The following is a 10,189-nucleotide window of genomic DNA, read 5'->3' on the forward strand; positions in this document are numbered from 1 at the left end:
TTCATTTGTTGGAAGCATATTTGCATAGTCATTTCTAAAATTCCCCCTGCAAGGTTGAGAAAATAAGGTTCTCAGGAATCAAATTCTTCTGACCTTGGAGATTCCTGAATCGACTCATTACTGTGGGTATTTTTTTTAAATCTGCATCAATTAATATTTTTCTTGTTCTCTGCAACAAGGATTTGTGATGAAGAAGAATGCTACTGTGCTGTCTCTTCATTTCAACGAATCGTACAGCCATTAGCCAGGCACAGATGGACAAAAGCTCCCACATCAGACCTTCAGAAATCCGAAGTATCTTCCTTAGAGGATTCATAATATGTAAATTAGTGTAAAAAGGACTGAGAAATGCCTTTATAAGAAAGCTCTCCAACTTGTGGACTGAAACCCCCTGGGTATTTACCTGGGTAGAATTTCTCACTTCATTTCTCATTTAGCCTGAAAGTGGTCAGTAGATAATTTTCTATTTTTGTGGAACTGCAGCAAATGCCTTATTTCTGCCTCTGTAATTGAAACAGAAGAGTGGAGCTGAATGACAAAGAAGGAGAAAATAACATCATTATTTTGTATGCTAACAATGGCTTTCACAACAGGTCTGAATGCAACCTGCTTCCATATTGAGAAAATTGAGTAACTCAGCAAAAATACACAGATAACCCCTCACAAAGAACATTCATTGTTCTTTTTGACTGTGCCATATTTGAACCTCCTTCCTGAGTTTGACAGTCTGAAAACTTGGTGACTGTGCCAGATACTTGCTTTCCCAGGCTCCCTTGCAGCCAGTGTCTGGCCGGTAACATTGCCCCACCCCCAGATGCTGGCCCAGAGCACAGGAGGCAGCCACCGTGCAGCATGCACCTTCTCTAATGTCAGTGGCAACTTTGTCCAGGAATAATTCCATTGGACCAAACTATCTGTCAAGTTGATTCCCTCAGAAGCGGACCTCGAGATAAAGATTTAAAGACGAGTAGCTTATTTAGGCTGTGCCCTCAGGAGGCACTAGTCAGGAAGTTGGAGAAGAGATGAAAGCCGAATAGTGAACATGTTACCCTGTGAATATCTGAGGTTCAGTCATGCTGTGACCTCTGGAAGATAGTACAGAACAAACCTCAGAGTTATCCCTACTGAGGGATGAGGAATCTGAAATATTTATTCTCTCTTATGAACTGAATGTTTGTATCCCCCAGTGAATTCAACAAAATTCATATGTTGGAAGCCCTAATCCCAGTGCGGCTATTTGTAGTAAGGAAGTAATTAAGGTTAAATGAGGTCATAAGGGTGGGGCCCTGATCTGATAAGTTAGTGTCCTTATAAAAAGAGATACCAAAGAGCCCTCTCCTCTCTCTCTCTCTCTTCCACCCTCCCTCCATGCACAGTAGGACACAGCAAGAAGGAAGCTGTCTTCAAACCAGAGCCCTCACCAGGAATTGAATCAGGCTCAACCTTGATCTTGAACATCCCAACCTCCAAAACTGTGTGCAAAAATTTATATTAAGTCACTTACTCTAGTATTTTGTGATGGCAGCCTGAGCAGACCAAGAAATCTTTTGATTCTCATTTGTCCTGAGGTCATTAGCACTTCATGACATCCAACCGGCCCCACCTGGGGTGGTGGAGCATTGCCAGAGCAGTCCACATGCGGAGAATCACAGGTACTTCCACAAAGATAAGGGAAGGAGCAGTGGGTGTCAAGGGGCTCTAGTGGGGCATTGACGGAGTCTGCTGCAATGGTGGGCATGAAACAATGACATAATGTTTTATGTCAGCAGAAGAGATTTTTCACCAGATCTGCTCTGCTCCATCATTCTCATCATTTTTCCTGGTTACTTAGCCTTGCACCAAGGTCTCTGGCCCTCCCAAGGATTCAGAGAGCTACCTCTTAATAAATTACTTTTCTGCTTAAACCAGTCAGTTCCATATCTGCTGCTTGCAACTAAGACTGCTCACTGTACACTCCAAGTTAAACCTCGACATGAAAACAAGAATTTGAGTCATCTGCATCTTACTATCCAAAATTACAAAAGCAAAGGTGAATAATTCATGGCTAAAACAAGGCAAATTAGCAAATGACTCTGAAAAGAAACTTTTTGCAAAATAAAATTATAACATCTGCCCCCAAATATGCATCCAAAGCCTTAATACTTTGTTTTCCATGTTGCCCAGCAATTCTATTTTTTTTTCTTTTCTTTTTTTTTAAATACATTCTATTGATTTTTTACAGAGAGGAAGGGAGAAGGATAGAGAGTTAGAAACATCGATGAGAGAGAAACATAGATCAGCTGCCTCCTCACACCTCCCACTGGGGATGTGCCTGCAACCAAGGTACCAAAACCTTGATCGAAATCAAACCTGGGACCCTTCAGTCCGCAGGCCGACGCTGTATCCACTGCCACTGAGCCACCAGTTAGGGCAGAATTCTATTTCTAACTAATTTACCTAAGTAAATAATTGAACAAGAACTCAAAGGTGAATGATTTGTATAAATTTTTTTCAAATCATTATATATAACAGCAAAAAATTAAAAACAAATTAAAAATCAAGGAAGTTTTTAAATAAGTGACAATACATCTATAGTGGAATACATCCCAGCTATTAAGGGTGACATTGCAGAAGTATATTTTTTTAAATATATTTTTATTGATTGCCAAGAGGAGAGGGAGAGATAGAAACATCAATGACGAGAGAGAATTATTGAATGGCTGCCTCCTACATACCCCACATAGGGGATCCAGCCTGCAACCCAGGCACATGCCCTGATTGGGAATCAAATCATGACCTCCTGGTTCATGGGTTGATGTACAACCACTGAGCCACATGGCCAGATCAGACATACATTTTTAATATGAAAAAAATATTTATGGTTTAAGTAAAAAATCAAGTTAGAGACTCTATATTTAATGGGATTCCATTTTGTAAGAAGAAAGGTGCCGGGAGCCGGTCCATCCTTGCTGCTTGACACAGTCGCTGCAGGGAAGAAACATCTGCACAGCATATGTTTCAAGGGACCTGGCGTATATGGCATACTGTTCTTAATATGTTTGCTCACCTTCTTGGCGCTATGTGTTTTAACCAAGGTCACCTCTCCAAGAAAGGTTGTTTCCCAGGTAGAGATTTTTTCCCTGGAGTTAGGGATTAACAGGACTAAGGAAGAGGATAAATCCGTAAAACCCCTTAACTAAGTGCCAGGTGGGTAGTTAATCACACCTAGAGACAGAACCTAGCAAGAGAACATGGCAAAAGATCCTGGACAGAACCTGGCTGGAGAAACTGGCTGGATAACCTAGAGACAGAACCTGGCTACAGAACCTGGATAGAACAAGGTGACTGAACCTGGCTGGAGAACCTGGACAGAACCTGGCTAGAGATCCTAACCAAAACTTCGCTGGAGATCCTGGCTAGGCTGCTGATCAACTGCTTTCTCCGTGTCATTCCTTCTTCACCAACTCCGTCCACACCTATGGGGAACCCCTGGACCTGCTGGGGTTGCACTGCAGCAGAAAGACATATAAATCTTAGAGAAAAATCTGAAAACATATATAACAATATATTAATCAAAGTTATATTTGGGTGGTAAAACAAAGATAATTTTATTTTCACATTATATTTAAATGTATGTATGACTCTTCTACAATAAGCATTAGTTAATCACTTACCAAAATTTGTATGTGATAATAATACCTGCTCTACCTAACTTACAGAAATACGATAGTGTAGGAAAGTATGATTGTCATTAAAAATTTCATAAACATGCAGTGAATGTAAACTTTCAGAGGAGAAGATGCATGAGAATCTTCAAAACAATTTCATATATAATTTAACAATGCTTTACTAGGGCTGCTATGATTAATATCAACAGGCACAAAAATAATGCCAAGACTATGCAATTAGCCATCAAGTGTGAATCAATATGGTTAATTCACTCAGTACTAAAAGTACAAACCTAAGATGTCTTCAGCATCAGTTGCAGCAAGATGTCCTGGAATAACACCAATTATAAGAGATCAAAAAGTTCTGGCTAATAAACAGGCACTAGATAATAAAGATATATATCAATAAAGCAGTGGGTATTACTGCTATCATAATTGGTCTTAGCACTTTTCAAACCTAAGGAGACAGAATTAAACAAGTATCTCTGGCAGAAGAATTAAACAAATGTGTAAATCAAACACTATTAAATTAAATTCTGTTGTCCTGGCAACTCTAGTGCTTTGATAAATAAGTTATTTGACATTTTAACAGAACTTGGAATTTATCCTGTGTGAATGAAAATTCAGAAGTTATTCCTTCTATGTACTTGCCATATGGCCAAAAGATTTCTATCTCAAAAATAAGTTATAGCCATGTAGTTAGCCCCCAGGAACTAAAAAGATACCAATGAGGTAGCAACTATGGATTGCTCCCCATTATTTCTTATCCCCTAAGGTGTGGACTCCTAGCACCCACAGCCTGCCCTGGGAGTCCCTCCAGGTCTGCTCTTCTCCCTTCCCCACCCTGCTTCATCCTGGGAGCCTGGAAGCTCATGAGCTTGGGCTTCCAGTTGGGTGTGCCCCTGCAGGAGATCAGAGGGTGGGAGAAAGGTAAGGCCAGGAATGTTTTTCCCTCAGGCTCCCTCTAAGCAGGCTGGCTGCTTCCCTCAGCCTAGAGTTATAGGATGGGACAGCAGCCTTCTCCCTACAGGCTATCTGTACCTGTGGTACCTTTGTCTCTAGGTTTTGGGAACCATTCACTAACCCAGCCAACCCTTCAGATGTAGGGGTGCTAAGGCTCTGCTGTTACTAGCCACAGGGCACTACATTTTTGTGGATTCCCTATATTACTCCCAGCTTTGTAAATAGTTGCTTTGTTAAATGCTGCTCAAATTACTCTGTTCCCTGCTGGAACCCTGACTGGTCATGTGCCTCAGGGAAAGCTAGCCCCAGCACCAATTCCAAGATGCACCATGCTTTGTTTAAGCCAATCAGCACTTCTTATTCCACTGATGAAGGGGTGAACAGAAGATGTGCAATCCAATAAGAGTGAATCTGAGGATTCTGGCTTGAAATTCTAGGCCTGAAGCAGTCTCTCTTACAACAGATGATGTTGGCCACAAGGAACCCAACATCTCAATGGCTTAACTCAAGAAAAATATATTTCTCGTTCACATAATGTGCAATTAGGGTCAGCACGAGGTGGGAGGGGACCACTCATCAAGCTCATCTCATTCTCAGGTTGCTTTCGTCCAGTGTCTCCACCATTCCCTAGGGTTCTTGCTGCAGATATGGAAAGGGCAGGAACATGAATCAGGCATGGACGTTACATACATCACCTCCATCACATGCCATTGCCAGAACTAGGTCACACAACTCCACCTAACCGCAGAGGTCTGGAAGGTGCAGTCAAGCTGTGTGACACGGAAGAAAACAAAAGAGTGTGGTGAGCCCCTTAGCCAGCCTCCATTTCACCCCTCCAGCAAGGGTAGCTGCATCAGTTAGGACTGCCTTTAGCAGCATGTAACCAAAACTGAACCCCAGTGACTTACCCAAATAAGGGCTTTTTATAGAACAAGGAATCTGGGCATAGGCAAGTCAGAGCTGCTCCAGGAACCAGGTTTCTCCTTAGTTTGCAAGACAGCTTTAGGCATTCTTTCCAAAGTCCAGGAAGAAAGAAGGGAGAAGGCCAAGTGCAAAGGACAAAGGAAACATATCTAACAAGTTTGGTCCCTTTTTAAAAAAGTTTTCTGGAGGCCCATTTCAGCAGACTGTCTCTTTCATGGCCACACTCCCATCAAGGAAGCCTGGGGTAGGGTTACCAGATAAAATACAGCATGTTAGGTTAAACATGAATTTCCTATAAACATCTACATTTTCGTGTAGAGTATGTATGTCCCCTGCTGGGCATCCTGTTTTTGTTTTTGCTAAATCTGAAAAGTTTTAGCCTGAAGAGATGTGTATTTTTTCAACCTAATTAACATATTTTATTGAAATGGTTTAAACTTCTGAAAAATTGGAATGTACAAATAAACCTTAATGGGGATAGAAGACATTTTTTTGTACCTCTTTATTTCTTATTTTTGTGATAAATGTATTGTTATCCCTTTTTATTGCTAAATAGTATTCCACTGTCACATTTATATAAATCTTTGTCAGGTTTATCTCTATGTATTCCTTTTTTTCTTCTTATTTTAGTTACTTTAATTTTTTTCATTTTTTTATTTTCATTTACAGTTTATAGTCAAATTATTCTGTATTAGTTTCAGAGGTAAAGCATAGTGTTTAGACAATCATGTACCTTACAGAGTTGTCCCTTGATATTTCAAGTACCCACCTGGCCCCATACATAGTTATTATGATATTGGCTATATTCCCTGTGCTGTAATTTATATCTCTGTGACTATTCTGTAACTACCAATTTTTACTTCTTAATCCCTTCACCTTTTTTATTATGCTAATGAATGTCAGACAAAGACAATTACCTTATGATTTCACTTATGTGTGGAATCTAAAATACAAAACAAATAAAATAGAATTATATTCATCAATACAGAGAACAGAATGACAGTTGACAGAGTGGAGGAGTTTTGGGGGGCTGGATGAAAAGGGTGAGAGATGTGTATTTTTTAATGGCCTTTCTGAAAAGAGTCAAGGTTCTGGTGATAAACAACAGGGGGAAATAGACATAAGGTATGACCAGAAACACAGAAGCAGAGGCCTGTGGGGTGTGGTTTCCATGAAAGTTTTTTCTCTCCTCCTGATACAAGTGGGCAGACTTGACTTTTTCCTTAACGGTAATGTCAGTCTTGGGGGCCCAGCAGCCTTGTTGAGACCATGAGGGGACAAGCATGAGGACAGAGGCCTACAGGTTAAAGATGGGGGAGCAGAAAGATGGGACAGCCCTAGATTCAGAAGGGATGGTGGCACTGCTGTGCCAACCTGATGGCTGGCCCGAAGAAGAAGACACCGGATTTCTCAGGACACACAACAGGCTGCCATCTCTGGAAGCTGTTGCTATGTGGCTCGCGCTTTGTTCCTTTCCTCTCTATTTCTCTCTCTCCCGCTCCTTCCCCCGCTCCCTATTTTTTCTTTTTCTTTTTTTAATAAAACACATTTCCAACTGGTACAGCTCTCTTTCCTTGCACTCCGTGATTATTGAGTCTCTTTGTCAGGATGAGGGACAGAGCATGAGAATTAAACTAAACCCAAAAGAGGATACAGCCGATGGAATTTCTCCAAACAAAGCCCAACCCACAAGGCAAAGTTGACCCTAACTCCCTCCCCCCACCTCCCACCGCCCCCATACCTCTGGTTACATGAGCCAACAGATCATTTGTCTTTATTGCTTAAGATCATTTGAGTTGGACATTCTTTTCCTTGTAGGAAAAATATCCTAATCAAACCAGATTCTTCAGCACAATATATATCCTCCTAATTGATTTGACAACACTTATTATACCAAGACACGGAAATAAAATTAATATTAGGTGATATAACATGGCAGCCTTTTTTTTAGTAGGAATATGTACTTTTTTTTAAAGCAAGAGTTCAAAGTAAAAATTATACGTCTTTGTCAAGCATGTTTTTACCTATTACTCTATGTGTTGTGAAGACCTGTAAATAGATTAAAAATTGTAGTATTAATTATTCCCAATGGTTTCATAATCATGCACTGAAGTGCTGCATTTTTAAGTTTCAGTAATTGGACTCCAGAGACTTACAGAGAGGAATAACACACGTTAAGATGTCATATTCAATTCTCAACATGTGACTGTCATTATCTTCCAACTCAATAATGCTTATAAATGTACCAGCCATGTATGAGCTACTGTAAGTCTTTAAAATCCTGTAGCTTGACATTTATAGCTATCCTAGCCAGCAGGAGCTCATTTTAGCTGTTTGCTCTGATTGTTTCAAGTGTGCCCTCTAGGTTCTTTGAAAACCCTGTAAAATATTGAGGGGGCGGGGAGCAACCACAAAACCATGATCCATACCCTCAGTCAGGTTTTCTGTGACATGAGATGTGTGTCCCAGATTGAATGGGAATAAACACCACAAGGTGAAGCGGATGCTAGACTCGGTCTCAAGTCTATGTCTGCACAAAGTGATTTGATCATTCTTATCAATGCCCTGTAGGAAGAGAATATCTTGGAATGGAAAAAAAATGGTCAAAATAGTTATTTTACTGAGTTGACTGAGGTACTGTCAAAGCCCTTGATCCAGTCTGATCTGAATTGGCCCCTTTAAAAATTTTGCTTTGCTGATGAGAAAAGCCAACTAGCCATGGTCTCCCCTCACAGAGCGATGCCAAACCCAGTTACAGCACTTCAGACCTTATCCAAGTCCTGGTAAAATTCTGTTGTGTCAAATGTTTATTATGATAACTAAGTTGGCCATTGCCAAGAGAGCTCTTTTTGCTAGAGAGGGATCCTCAAACTAACGATTATTTTATTGGCCAAAATGGACCTGTCGCTGGACTTCATTCATTCATGATAGTTGGGGAAACAGAATTCTCACTGATGCTTAGTTCAGAAACCTTTCAGAGATGACCTTCCAAGATACTGTCAAGTGTAGTTGCTCTTATGTAAGATTATTCAGGCTAGTGAATACATTTTAGTGCTAAAACCACTCAATTCTTTCCCTCTCCCTCCAACCTTTATATTGTTATACATATATTATTATTATATGTTATACACATATTATTATATGCATTATACATTTTACATATACAGTATTATATATACAGTATTTTCTCTCTGCACATCTGAGAGATAATTCTGTATATGTCCTGTATATATAATACTGTATACATTATATGTATAACTAGAGGCCCGGTGCACAAAAATTTGTGCACTGGTGGGGTAGGGAGGGAGGGGGGTGTCCCTCACCCCACTTGTGCCCTCTCACAGTCCGGGACCCCTCGGGAGATAACCACCTGCTGGCTTAGGCCCGTTCCCCTGGTGGCAGATGGCAGGCCCAATCCCTCGGTGCCTGCCCCACCTCCCCGGGTCGCGCACACGGCAGGGCCGATCTGGGGGTTGGGGCGCCGCTCCAGGTCGGGTCACACACGGGACGCCCGAACCGGCTGATCACTGCTGCACCACCTGGCCGCCCCGGTTCGGGTTGCACATGGATGCACACCACCCCAGGTCGCAGATAGCAGGCCCGGATGGCAGCAGGGCAGGAGGGATGGCGCTGTTTGCACCCCAGGGCGCTGTCCCGCCCCACCGCCCTGGGGCGCAAACAGCAGGCCGAGGTGGCAGTGGGGCAGACGGGATGGCGCTGTCCCGCCCTGCCTGCAGTATGCAAATTATCTGCCATCTTTGTTGGCAGTTAATTTGCATATCATGCTGATTAGCCCACAGGAGGCATAGCAAATGTATGGTCAATTACCATGTTTGTCTATTATTAGATAGGATATGTCAAAGAGATAATGCTGAATATAGTATTTATTATGTTGTATATAATATGCCTATATAACAACTTACACAACAATTTTTTAATCTTTAAGAAAATGTATTGAAAAACCTGAAGAGCGAATATTTCCCAATTAGCAAAATCCTTGCCCCAGCTCTCCTTATGAAGATTTCTAACACTGAGCACATTTTGGGGTGCCCAGCCCTGGATGGCCTTCTACCATCCTCGGGGTTACCAGAGGAAGGAACTAAAGGCAAGCAATGGCTGAAAGGACAGAATGAATAAACCATCCATCATACCCAAGAATTTGGGGATCTTGCCAATTTCTACTTCTGGTCCTTCAGCCCAAATCAAGGAAGCTTTTGTCAGGGGGTGGAACTGCACGGTCCTTCCGCTTTGCTTTGTTTGTTGCATGACCCAGGGGCATCTTCAGATTTTCATTTCCCTGTCTGCCTCTTAAGCCAGTCCTCTTGCAAGTGCTTTCCAACGGTCCTGTGGCCACTTTAAACTTCCACTGGCTTCTCACGTTTCCATTCTAGTTTTATTTTTGAAATAGCTGCTGTTTTCCATCATACCAAATAGCTGGCTTGACTACATTTCTCACTCTTTTAGCTGCTGTGTCAATACTTCAAAACATTCAGTCAGTTAACTCAATTCAGTCAAAAATTGTCACAATGTTTGGCATTGTGTTGACACAGCCCATGGCATTGGAGGAAATGCAGCTCATTAACTTCTTAGTGAATCTTTATGGAGACGAGTTCCACACTGTAACAGAGCTACAGATATGGCCAGACCTCCATGAC

At 41.6% G+C, this 10,189-nt stretch overlaps 1 long non-coding RNA gene across 2 annotated transcripts; it reads right to left on the bottom strand.

Annotated features, from left to right (window-relative positions):
• Positions 1-5,627, bottom strand: LOC107182510. 2 transcript variants are annotated; one of them, XR_001513226.1, is made up of 3 exons: positions 5,519-5,627; positions 404-503; positions 1-302 (listed from the first exon to the last, which is right to left on the bottom strand). It is a non-coding gene; the product is annotated as an uncharacterized LOC107182510 (long non-coding RNA). The 2 variants fall into 2 exon arrangements; XR_001513227.1 differs by having other exon boundaries at positions 404-528.
• Between the last annotated feature and the right edge of the window lie 4,562 nt (positions 5,628-10,189).

Source organism: Myotis davidii, unplaced genomic scaffold (assembly GCF_000327345.1).
Source record: "Myotis davidii unplaced genomic scaffold, ASM32734v1 scaffold376, whole genome shotgun sequence".
In the NCBI taxonomy this organism is placed as follows: Eukaryota; Metazoa; Chordata; class Mammalia; order Chiroptera; family Vespertilionidae; genus Myotis; species Myotis davidii.